Source organism: Macrobrachium nipponense, chromosome 23 (assembly GCF_015104395.2).
Source record: "Macrobrachium nipponense isolate FS-2020 chromosome 23, ASM1510439v2, whole genome shotgun sequence".
Classification (NCBI taxonomy): Eukaryota; Metazoa; Arthropoda; class Malacostraca; order Decapoda; family Palaemonidae; genus Macrobrachium; species Macrobrachium nipponense.
Window position 1 is genome coordinate 76,972,857 of NC_061090.1, and position 12,500 is coordinate 76,985,356.

The window sequence follows — 12,500 nt, forward strand, 5'->3', positions numbered from 1 at the left end:
TGGCACAAGCGACACATAAAAGTGCCATTTCTTATGAGCTTTGCTTTACCCCATTTAGCCTCAACTTCACGATTTTTATTTCATTATATAGACTGTAGGCTACACCACGTACTACCACTATCCGTTCAAGGACTAGAGACAGTTATCTGACTGAAATAAGACGGACATGAACGATCAATATAACAAATGGAAACTCCAGAACGTAGAACTTTGCTGGTTTTTTCACTGTTCATTGACACAAAACAATGGCTATTGTCAATTAAAGGGAAGAAGTTTATGAAATTGTTGATGAAATTGCAAATTTAGAAACTAAATAACTACATATCTAATGATAATATGCACACACGCATATACGTATACACACACATTATATATATATATATATATATATATATATATATATATATATATATATTATATATATATATATATATACAAACATATACCTGAATCACGAAGATATGGAACGTGACGAATATACAAATAAGGGGAAAAGCCACGAAGGTGAAGTGAAACAACGGAGTGGTTGCTGGGCCTTTTCGACAAACACTCCTTTACCTAGCAGACTGATACTAAAGGACCGAGTGTCGAAAGGCCTAGCAACAACGCCGTTGTTTCACTTCCCTTCGTGGCATTTACCTTATCTATACATACATGTGTATATATATAGTATATATATGTGTGTATATATTGCATCTAAATTCGGATACCTCATACAAAGACATACTTTCACGGAAGCAAGTAAATAAAAAAAAAGAATAAGTAACTGTGAACGCCCTTCAACCACCTCTGTTTACATTTCCTGATCCAAAATCAAACTAAAAAGTATTACAAAATATGACAAAAGCGAAATCTTTCCCATCAGACTTCTCCACAGCTTCAGTGTATTTTATGACAAGACCCGTAAACAACATTATTTTTATCATTATCATTAGTCTTCCAATTGTTGACTTTGTTTCTATTGTTAAAAGGCTAGGACATTGAACGAAGTGCTAATATGAGAGGAATGTCAATAATAATCAATGTTAGTGTTATTCCTCCTGCCTTCGTTTGGCAGCTTCGTGAAGCCATGAGACTCAATGTCCTTTGTACATCTTTCCTAAATTTTCAACTTTATTCATTCCACGAGACGACTGCCATTTAATGTTTACAAATCACAGAATGAAACGGGCAAATGGGGTAACGCTGAAAGGAAGCAATAAGTAAAAATAAAAATAATAATAATAATAATAATAAGTGATAAAACTACCAAAGCTAAGTAGTAGTAGTAATAATAATAATAATAATAATAATAAATAATAATAATAATAATAATAATAATAATACGACCAACTATTATTGTTCCTCTAAGAACGACAATAAAAAAAAAAAAAACGTCACAAAAGCGAAGACCGGTAACTCTTTGCAATTTTGCAACTGAGAAAGAGGCGGTGAAGTCGAGGACTAAATAAGAAAGAATGAAAGCAAGGAAAATGAATGAAAGAGGGACGGAGAAACAAAGGACTGCGCGAGAGAAGGAGAGATAACAGAGAGAAAGGGGGGGGGGAGGTTGAGATGTTATAGGATAAGGGAAAAGCAACGCAGGAGAATCAAGAAAAATGTGCGATTAATAGAGAGAAGAACAAAGAAGAGGGAAAAGCAGAGAGGGAAGTGGTAGAAAGATGAAAAATAAAAAAAAATAAAAAGTTAGAGAAGGAATTGCAAAGGAAATGACAGAAGGAAATGAAAGAATAACAAAGGCAGGGAGGATGATGGGCGTCAGTAATAAAACAGAGAACAGAGAATAAACCGGAGAAGGAATAGGGAAGAGTCTAACAGTACAAATAACGGCTTTCAAAGAAGAAAATAGAGTTACCTCTCGAGTGTCACACTTCACAAAGAAGGGAAATAATTAATGGAGGAAACAAGTCAAAATGAAGAGATAAGGTAACAATAACACGCTCATTTACACGTTTTACGATAAGTGATGAACAGAAGAGAGAGAGAGAGAGAGAGAGAGAGAGAGAGAGAGAGAGAGACTCAAGTTAAACGAAAACCAAAAATGAAACAAATGAATAATGACACTAGCCGAATGAGTAAAGGCTAAAAATACTGATGAAAAGGAATAACAGGAAATTTTCAAAGTGGTGAGAAAAAAAAAGCTATTACGTAGATAGATTAAAGAAAACGCACTAAAACAATATATATATATATATATATATATATATATATATATATATATATATATATATATATATATATATATATACACACACACACACACACACACACACATATATATATATATATATATATATATATATATATATATATATATATATATATATATATATCAGAATGTAGAACTGATGGACGGAATAATATGTGTGAGAAATAAAAAATAACGACAAGAAATGGGAAACAGAATAAAACGTAATAAGCCGTAATTAGCGAAGGAGAAAGAGTTTTAAAAACTGAACGCGAAGGCTGAAGAGGAAAAGGAGATCACAGTAAATATTGTAGAAATAGTCCGCAATGTAGATAGAGGGAAGTATCGCAAAGGAAGAAAGGTGAACGGCTAAAGAACGATGAGAAATCGTCAGTAACAAAACAATATGAGACAAAATGCGAGAGTCAATGTTGGTCCATAAGAGAAAGGATGGCAGAGGATGGGAAAAAATGGACGAAAAACGAATAGGGAAAAAGGGGGTACGAAAAAATACTCTCTCTTTTAAGTCAAAAGTGACAAACACACACACACACACACAGAGGAGGAATCAAAATACAGAAGAATAAAAGGGGCTCGAAAAATGTGAGATAAGAATGGCGAGTGCAATTACGAAAAGGGAAGAAGAGAAGATGGAGGCATGGAAACAAAAGACGAAGAAGACACGAAACGACAAATAAAAGTACAAACCTGTTAGGAGGTTGGGGGCAACGACCCAGATTTGGCAAGTATACATAAATTGTACGGATAATCGATGAGGACCCAAAAGGGAATATGAAAGAGAGGCGAGAGAACACAACCATGCACGAACAGGGAAGAAATAAATAACAGAATAAAAGATTCAGTAATGGAAACCAGTCCAGATGAAATAATCAAGTCATAAAAAATGGCGAAACTGATCATGTTAAAACGCAGAAAAATGATAGATATTAAAATATCAAAGGCTTGAACAAAAGAATCCGAGAAGGAGAAAGAGACGCTGAAGACGGGGAAATGGAAAACTAAGATTATGCCAAAAAAGAGGAATATGGCGCTTGTTAATAAACAGAGGAAAAACACAGAGAATAACGAGAGAGAGGAACCATGAAAAGCGAGGACCATCTTAAGGAACTCGGCGGGGATGAAAATAAATAAGGAATAAAGGAAGAACGTGAAACAATTAAGACAGAACTAAAATGAGGAGAACAGAGGAATCGCGGCAACTTATGAAGGGATCGTAAAAGAAGGGCTTTAGGAGGGAAGTAAAGGAAAATGCGAAACTACAGATGTGATATACTGAAGAGAAGAGCATAGAAGAAAAAAACGAAAAATCAAAATTCCCAAAAGGCAAGGCAGAGGAATGGGAAGTAAGGTAAAAAGCAACTAACGACGACGAAGAAAAATTATAGTTAATAAAAATGAATGAGAGGAGAAACTGAAAAACGAAATTATATGGAAAAGGATAATTGATTATTGGTTCAAGTTTAAGTTGAAAAAAGAAATATGGAAAACGATACTTGATAATTGGTTCATATCTAAATTGAAAAAATTAATTATATGAAAAAGGATAACTGATCATTGGTTCAAGTTTAAATTGCAAAAAGAAATTAATTATATGGAAAAGGATAATTAATAATTGGTTCAAGTTTAAATTGAATAAAGTAATTATATGAAAAAGGATAGTTGATAATTGGTTCAAGTTTAAATTGAAAAATAAGGAAATTATATGGAAAAGGATAATTGATAATTGGTTCAAGTTTAAATTGAAAAAAGTAATTATAGGAAAAAGGATAATTGGTCACCGGTGCAAGTTTAAATTTAAAGAAATACGGAAAACCATCAATGATAATTAGTTCAAGATGCAAGAAACTGATAAATAAGGGGAAATATGATGCTGAAACGTAGCTGATAATGAGGAAAAGAATATGTGCGATACAATGATGCAATAAAAGATAACGCAAAGAGAGATTGATAACAGAACTCACGATACTGGTGAAATAAAGGAACAGAGAGAGAGAGAGGAGGGGGAGGAGAACAGTGAATAAAGAAGTATGGAGAAGAAAGGTAAACAGGATACTGGTGAAATAAAAGAATAGAGAGAGAGGAGGAGGAGGAGGAGGAGGAGGAGGAGGAGGAGGAGGAGGAGGACAGTGAATGAAGAAGTATGGAGAAGGAGGAGGAAAGATAGAGGGGGTAAAATCAGGACAGTCAAAAATAATGATCTGGAATAGGCTAATTACTTAGAGAAGCGAAAGTTGAAATGGCAAATTAACAGGTTTTTTAAAGGAAGAAAAGACAAAATTTGAAGTAAATGAGAATCACGAACAAAACAATAAAAGCATTATGTAAGACTAAATTAGAAATAACATTGAAGACCAAGTAGAAAGAGAGAGAGAGAGAGAGAGAGAGAGAGAGAGAGAGAGAGAGAGAGAGAGAGAGAATTAATATAACTATATATGCTACAAAAATGAAATAAGTTCAGAACTGTAGATAGGAGTGACACAAGAAACCCAGAAGCCAAACTTCTTTTCGCCAACACAATAACACAAGAAATGTAACCGAAAATCCAAATGGGAATAATACACTAAAATAAAATTAATTATAAAGGTAAAGTCCTCCTTGGCATCTTGATCTCCCGTTTCTCAGGCCGGCAGCCATTGGGGTACAAGTCCTGATGCCTAAGACACGTGGGCAGTGTGGCGCTAGGCCTACTGTTTAACACCCCAGCCTGAGGAGGTTTCAGACCACTAGATTGGCAAGCCCCGGGTATGTGCAATGGCGTCATCCTCGAGCCACAAGTGAGCGGCCGGATTTGAACCCAGGTCCTCTCGACCGGTGGGCGAGAACCTTACCACTGAACCACCACGGCAGTAAAACAAAATAAAATACAAAATTTATAAGTAATAAAAAGGTAAGAAAAATTAAAGAACAACGAAAGAGAATCAGTGCAAAACAATAAGTACCTAATTAACACAATAACTACTAATTCAAAACTGAGGGCAATGTTTCTTACAGCCGAAAAGTATATGGAGAAGAACAAAAGTAACTAAAGAAAAACAAAGCACAAGAAAAGGCGACCGATGATAAGAACCAAACACCAAAACGATGATAAAGCTAAATAAAATGGAAAGAGTAAAAAAACTCGAGAGTAAATAAAGATATTCTTAGTGAATCCAAATAATCAGGAGAGAGAGAGACCAGTGGGACTGGCAATAAACGAAGAAAAAATGAATGACTCAGCTGGTTAGAAGAGAGATCAATAATGAATACGAAAAACGATGTCAAATATAAAAGATTAACAAGATGGATGGTAATCATTAGTGGGAACTAAATGCTGAGAGAGAGAGAGAGAGAGAGAGAGAGAGAGAGAGAGAGAGAGAGAGAGAGAGAGAGGCAAAAAGAGTTTCGATAAGTGGAATTCAGAAATATATGAATGTGGAAAGAAAAGCAAAGTGTAATTGTAGTGTCAATAGAAATTGTTTGATAAGAAGAGGAGGTCAATATTCAAGGTGGGTATTATTTTCGTACCTTCAAGTAAAAAGGTTCTCACAGGACCTCCGAAATGCATGACGCTGACGAGAATGGTTATTGTATGCAAACTGGCACCTCAATGGATATGGTAAAGGTAATAATAATAATAATAATAATAATTAATAATAATGATATGAATAATGATAATGATGATGATGATGGTGTATTTAGATAGAAGACTCCCTTTCAAGCATGTTCTATGGAAGGAGATTGATGCTTCAGCAAAATCAGTTCAGCTGAAGCACAAATCTCCTTCAATAATAATAATAATAATAATAATAATAATAATAATAATAATAATAATAATAATACATATCCAGTAGCGAGGCTGAAAACAACGCGTAAGAGAGCATTGTGTGCAAAGGAAGAAGCGATACGCCAGAACTGCTTTAAAAAGGGTGAAGTTGACGATGTACGGGATAAAATAAGAGGAAAAAGAATGATGCATGAGATGAACTTTGATCATTACCATGACACCCTGGAGTAGGGAACGAAGAGACGAACGACAGAATTGATTCGGTCATTCGGATTGATTAAGGCCACGACTCTTCCTCCAGTGAGGTCTCAAAAAAAAAAAAAAAAAAAAAAATCTGTACAGCGCAAAATGATGTATGAAACTCACACCCGCGACCCATGAAATTTGCAGCCAAGGTCCAGCGGTGGCCTGTTTTGTTGGCACCCATAGCGCAGCCAGGCGCACGATCAAGGCTAACTTCAACTTTAAATAAAAATACAAACTAGAGAGGCTAGAGGGCTGCAATTTGGTATGCTTCATGATTGGAGGGTGGATGATCAACATACCAATTTTCAGCCCTCTAGCCTTAGTGGATTTTGAGATCTGAGGACGGACAGACAGACACAAACAGCCATCTCAGTAGTTTTCTTTCACAGAAAACTAATATAATGTGGCCTTCCGTAGACTTCTGCACCCGAATCTCCAGTCGCAGAAATGACGTCATTTCTAGAAGAAGCCAGTTTTCAATGAGCGGAATTGAGAAAGGATTAGCGTGAATGAACGACGCAAACCATGACACCGCTGAAGCGACTTGACCACCTAACTAACTGTCCTACCCAAGGTCCTTTAAATATACAGAGCGGTGCTTCAACGCCAAAGGTCATTAATGCCCCACATTACACTAAGTTGAATGATCGTAGTGTGGAATTGGATAAGAATAAAAAAAAGGGGGTGGGGGGCGCTAAAGGACCGAAAACGCAATGTGTATAAAAAGGAGAGCAACTGCATATAAATATAAATATATATATATATATATATATATATATATATATATATATATATGATATAATATATATATATATATATATATATATATATATATAATATATGTGTGTGCGTGTGTGTGTATACATATAAATCTACATATAAGTAAAAAATACATATGTAAATATACTTTTGCCCCCAGTTTTCCCTCTTTAATATATACGTATACTAAATATATAAATATTTAAATATTCAAACCAGCAAACAAACACATACATACAGACACACGCACGCGCACACACATATATAGACATTTATGTATATATAATCGAAACGTATCACGAATAAGAATGAAGCCGCAAAAAGGGAAAAAAAAACGACTAGCGACATAGTAAGATGCTGGAGAAGGAGCGAATAGAATACGGAGGATCAAAAGGAAAATTAGAAGTAGAAGCAGCAGCAAGATGTATGAGAAAAATGTGACGAAGAATATCAGGAGAAGCTGGAGGACAAAAAGACTGAGGGAAAGACGAGCCTGGAGGAGAAACGAGATAAGGCAGAGAGGGAGAAGATGGAACCAATGACGATAATATTACGCTGCTGAGAGACAAGACGACGAACGCCACTAATTGAGAGTGTCGCGGTCGCCATCAACGTGATTTAGAGATATATGACGCTGAGCCGGAGGCTGCGAAAGATGATTCCCGGAGTACGGTAAGAAGGATTAAGAATAAATAAGAATATCGCGAGGGAAAATCGATGCATTTAGGTCAATGGCAGCCAGCGACAACGTTGGTTATGCGAGGAAAAGAAAGGTGATGACAATGAAAAACTAAATATAAAAATGTCATATTTTGCAATATGAATATATTGAAGATAAGGTTGTTCGGGTACATGAAATAGAAAAAGTCAAATTTTGCAATAAGAATATATTGCAGAAAAGGTTTTACGGGTAAATGAAATAGAAAAAGTCAAATTTTGCCATAAGAATATATTGCGGATAGGGTTGTCAGAGTAAATGAAATACAAAAAAAAGTTGTATTTTGCAATATGAATATATTGCAGATAAGGTTGTAGGAGTAAATGAAATAGAAAAAGTCATATTTTGCAATAAGAATATATTGCAGATAAGGTTGTAAGAGTAAATGAAATACAAAAAAAGTCATATTTTGCAATATGAATATATTGCAGATAAGGTTGTAGGAGTAAATGAAATAGAAAAAGTCATATTTTGCAATAAGAATATATTGCAGATAAGGTTGTAAGAGTAAATGAAATACAAAAAAAGTCATATTTTGCAATATGAATATATTGCAGACAAGTTTGCCCGTGTAAATTAAATTTTAAAAAAAGCCACACTTTGCAATGAGAACATACGGCAGAAAACAGGACTGAACACCGCTAAAAATAAGCAAATATCATTATAATGAAAGAAAAGGAAAAATTCCGACTAAATAACCATGAGGAAATTATAGACACGTCAAATGTCTAGAATTAGGAAGAGACGAAGGAAAAGTAAAAACGACGTAATAAGTGATGGGGAAAACTCCGCAAATGCCCAAAAGAACCTGCATCAGCATGGCACGCCATTACATAGGTGGGAGAGAAGTGCTAGCGGAATATTTATCAAACACTCACACACACACACACACACACACACACACACAAATAAATAAACAAATAAATACAAACGCTTCGGAAGGCCATGAATTGAGCTAAAAGGAAGAGTTAAAAAAAAAGGCAATGAAGAATTAGAGAATTATGAAAATATCTGCGGAGGGAAAAAAAAATGAGAGAGTGAAAGCGTTTGGAGAAAGAACACTGCGCTGAAACTGACAAAAGGAAATGCAAACAATTAACACGTAAAAAAAAAATGCGCAGAAGTTTCTCCGGCGCAATCGAGTTTTCTGTATTGCGTAGAATGTTGCAAGAAACTCTCTGCCACCGCCCGGTGGTGGCCTTTGTTGTTGACACCTATAGCGGTGCCAGATGCACCGTCAGGGCTAATTTTAACTTGAATATAAAAATTACTGAGGCTAGAGGGCTGCAATTTATAAGGTCTCAAAGCGGACAGGAAAAGTGTGGACGGACAGACAAATATCCACCTCAATAGTTTTCTTTTACAGAAAAATAAAGATGCACCACTCATTCAATAACATACGAACAGAATCTACCGTAGACAGGACAGATCAGGAGAAGCGTTAGTTATGAGGTGCGAGTAAGAAGTGAAAAAAATACGTACATCTTAGTTTAACCAGACCACTGAGCTGATTAACAGCCCTCCTAAGGCTAGCCCGAAGGATTAGATATTTTCTACGTGGCTAGGAGCCAATTGGATACCTCGCCACGGGACCTACAGCTTATTGTGGAATCCGAACCACATTAAATCGAGAAATGAATTTCAAATTGCCAGAAATAAATTCCTCTGATTCCACGTTGGCAGAGCAGGGAATCGAAGTGAGAAGCACAAGTTAACTGTACAGCAGCTGACTTATCTGCTTTTGCGTTGTTGAAAAGAACCGATGAGGAAAATGAAGGATGATCTCGAAAATGAGGAAAAGGGAAAATATGTAGGCAGGGGGGGTGAGTTGGGGAGAATGAGGAACAAGACAAAAAAAAAAAACAAAAACAAAAAAAACAGCGGCGTCGGGGGAATTCTACGGCGATGGCTGAGAGAGGGAATAGGCCGAGAAGCTCCAGAATGTGTTTGTGCACATCAGCAACGTGTTTGTGTGGATCGAAACTGTTTTCGTGGCGATCGACAATGTGTTTATGGAGCTCTAGAATGCGTTTGTGGATCAACAGTTTGTATAGATAGAAAATGTTCGTGTAGATCGCCAATGTGTTTGTATATAAAATATGTTTTGTGTAGATCAACAATGTAATGGTTTAATCAGAGAAAATGTTTGTGTATATCGATAGTGTTTGTGTAGATCGAAAAAACTGGTGTGTAGCTCGAGAATGTGTTGGTACAGATCGAAAATATATTACGTATAGCCAGAGGAAATGTTCGTGTAGATCCATAATGTTTGTGTAGATTGAGAAAATGTTTGTGTAGATCGATAATGTCCTCGTAAATCTCGAGATCCAGAATGTGTTTGTGTAGATCGAGGATACGTTTGTAAAGAAAGACAGTGTGTTCGTGGAGCTAGTGTGTGTTTGTGTATATCGAGAATGTGTGGTTTGGTTCGAGAATGTATTTGCGTAGATCGACAGAAGCGTCCGAGACGATCGACAATGTGCTTGCAATTATCGAGAATGTATTTGTGTCGATCGACGAAAGCGTTCGTGGAGATCGACAGTGCGTTTGTGCGTAAAGATAATGTGTTTATGTAGCTCGAGCATGTTTGTGTAGATCGAGTATGCGTCTGTGTACATTGAGAATGTGGTTTGCATATATCGAGAATGTATCTCAGCAGATCGACAACTGTGTTCGTGGAGCTCAACAGTATGTTTATGTAGATCGACAAAAGCGTTCGTGGAGATCGACAGTGTGTTTGTCTAGATCAAGTACGTGTTTGTGCATATCGAGAATGTGTTTGTGAAGATCGTCAAAAGCGCTCGTGGGGATCGAGCATGTGTGTGTGCAGATCGAGTACGTGTTTGTGTGATCGAGTAACGTGTTTTGTGGTGATCGAGTACGGTTTGTGTAGATCGGTACGTGTTTGTGCGATCGAGTAGTGTTTTGTGTAGATCGAGTACGTGTTTGTGTAGTCGAACGTGTTTTGTGTAGATCGAGTACGTGTTTGTGTATATCGAGTACGTGTTTGTGTAGATCGAGTACGTGTACCTCGAGAAGGAAGAGAGGCTCTCAAGAAAGAAAAGTACTCATATGTTGATTACAACTATTTTATATAATAACAACAATAACAATAAATCTCATTTATCATACTATTTTATATATATATATATATATATTATATAATCTAGATATATATATATCTATATATATATATATATATTATATAGATATAGAGAGAGGAGAGAGAGAGAGAGAGAGAGAGAGAAAGAAAGAGGAAGATAGAGAGGTATATATATAGTTTTAGAAAGGATATGTATATATATATATATATATCATATATATATAATATATATTATATATTATATATCTAATATATATACACACACATATATATAATAATATATATAAAATATATATATATGTATAGTATATGTATGTATGTATAGTATATGTATATATATATATATATATATATATATATATATATACATATAAGTACAAAAATTATTTTAATATTTTATTACTGACAAAATAAATGACAATCGCTCCCAACGGTAGTCCGGACATGAAACCGTTATCAGAAATTCGCCTTGAAGGATTACAACAATGCTTGTGACCTTATTGATGTGCGATTTCCACTTCAAAGCAATAACGCCAAAAACCAGTCGAGCTTCAACGGACAATATTTCAGTTTCCAAAGCCTTACTTTCACCTATAGTACGATACCTCAATATGTATCCGAGCCCTTTCTTGATCTACCGTACGATACATCAATATTTACCCGAGCTCTCTTTTTCAGTCGAATGTTTTACAGCCTCCAGCCCGACCAGGAGATAAAAGGGGTATTGATTGAGGAGCCACTTCTCGCGGTAATTAAGAATAACAAACAAACAGACCAGTGCCATTCCCACGTATGTGCTGCTGGCCGATGGAGAAAAGCAAGAGAGAGAGAGAGAGAGAGAGAGAGAGAGAGAGAGCTCTGCTGACGACGATGCTTGTGATCACACAGGCTGTACAAAAAGACAGAAAGAGAGAGAGAGAGAGAGAGAGAGAGAGAGAGCAGGAGAGAGAGAGAGAGAGATCGGTGTGGATTATGAGAGAGAGGGAAAGAGCGATCGGTGTGGATTATTGAAAGAGGAGATAGAAAGAGAGAGAGAGAGAGAGAGAGAGAGAGAGAGAGAGGTAGAGAGCGATCGGTGTGGATTATTGAGAGAGAGAGAGAGAGAGAGAGAGAGAGAGTCCAGCACCACCACTACAGACGTTCACACTTTAAGGATGCTGGGGACTCAGAGCAGCATCCCACACCCTCTCTGCCGACTCCGAATTCCACCTACCACCGCATTTGGGAAGGGGAAGGGGCAGGGGAAGGGGAAGTGGGAGGGGAAGGGGAAGGAGGGAGAGAGAGGGGGGGGGAGGTGGCGGTGGAATGGAAAGGCAAAACAGGGAGGAAAGGACACGAAAAGAAAAGAGGGCTGTTGAAGAAAGGAGAACACCGGAGAAAATGACCAATTCCCGTCCCGCGGCGCCACGATAAATATAAATAGAATGCAAACACTCAATTCGCTCAAATACATGGACAAAAAGACACCAGATGTAATAATATGCACATAAACCGCTTCGGCCCTCATGATCCATCCCTGTGGCAGAGAATGGCACAGAGAGGAAAATATCCAACCCACGGAACGGGAAAAAACCCCGACTGTTCAAGGGGGAAAAAAAGCAAAATAATATTACCTGCTTCTTATCTATATTTTTTCCCCACGGGGCAAGAAGATGACGAGTTCTCACAGGGAGTGATCGCCGGTTCCTGTTTCAGACACTCA

General features: G+C 36.7%; 1 protein-coding gene across 1 annotated transcript in view; it reads right to left on the minus strand.

The window, feature by feature from the left end:
* LOC135201641 (uncharacterized) overlaps positions 1-12,500 on the minus strand; it is a 638,256-nt gene that overhangs the window by 625,617 nt on the left and 139 nt on the right. Inside the window, exon 1 of the mRNA XM_064230737.1 lies at positions 12,412-12,500. This exon is cut by the window's right edge and continues 139 nt beyond it. The gene's annotated coding sequence lies outside the window, so the exon portion shown is untranslated. The remainder of the gene's footprint in view (positions 1-12,411) is intronic.